The 992-nt window shown below is 40.5% G+C and overlaps 1 long non-coding RNA gene across 1 annotated transcript in view; it reads left to right on the forward strand.

Annotated features, from left to right (window-relative positions):
* Positions 1-353, forward strand: part of LOC136840105 (uncharacterized) — a 183,571-nt gene extending 183,218 nt beyond the window's left edge. Inside the window, exon 5 of the long non-coding RNA XR_010853534.1 lies at positions 165-353. This is a non-coding gene — a long non-coding RNA (uncharacterized lncRNA). The remainder of the gene's footprint in view (positions 1-164) is intronic.
* Positions 354-992: the final 639 nt, after the last annotated feature.

Here is a 992-nt window from a genome sequence, read left to right on the forward strand (position 1 = left end):
TCAAGGGACCAAAAGATTTCAATATTTAACTTTATAATGCATTCTCTCATATAGAAAAGGCAGTTCTTATTTTCTCCCAAAGAACACATTTGAAACTTACCTGCTTTTTTTTAATAAATATAAGTACAAGACCCTGAATTCTGAACAAATTTAATCCCTAACAGCAGTCAAAGAAGAAACTGTCGTCCTGACAGCAATCGGCAATAAATATCAAGAAACAAAAGAGGAAAGAGGGCTTTAGAACCCACTGTTAAAGAGTCCAAGAGGGAAATAAATCAAGACCTAGAAGAAGAATGGTGATCAGCACACTGATTGAGTTCGGGAACGGCCACTGCCTCCAGTGAAGCGTAACGGAACTGGTAAGTAGCGTTTAGTATTGTTTCTCATTTTGTAACCTGTGAATTGCGAGAGCCGTTTGTGTGTGTTAGTGTTGCTTCTCGTTTTGTGAGAGGGTCGTTTAATCTGTGACTTGCGTAAGAGACTGGCGTAACCTTTGAATTGCAGGAGAGACTGTAATCGGTGTAATGCGTAGGAGACAATCTGTAAATTGCTGAAGAGACTGGTTAACTTTTGTATTGTGTAAAACATTAGCATAACCTGTAAAGTACTGGGGAGACTGGCGTAACCTGTAAACTGTGGAAGAGACTGGCGTAACCTGTAAATTATGCTAGAGACTGGCTTAACCTGTAAATTGCAAAAGAGACTGTTTAGTCAGCGAATTGCGTAAAAGACTATCATAACCTGTAAATTACGGAAGACACTGGCGTAACCTGTGATATGTGAAAGAGACGCGTGTAACCTGGTAATTGCAAGAACCGTCACCTTAGTATTGTTCCCACCGTTAACAGACTCGCGTAACCTAAGCATTATAAGAACCGTGTCTCAGTATTGCTCCTCGCCGTGCAAGGTAGTTGCGTAACCGGTACAAAGAGAATTATTAGTTCTGTTAAGATACTCGCGTAACCAGTAAATTGCAAGGACCACTCGATGCA

This window comes from Macrobrachium rosenbergii, chromosome 7, assembly GCF_040412425.1.
Source record: "Macrobrachium rosenbergii isolate ZJJX-2024 chromosome 7, ASM4041242v1, whole genome shotgun sequence".
NCBI classification, from domain to species: domain Eukaryota; kingdom Metazoa; phylum Arthropoda; class Malacostraca; order Decapoda; family Palaemonidae; genus Macrobrachium; species Macrobrachium rosenbergii.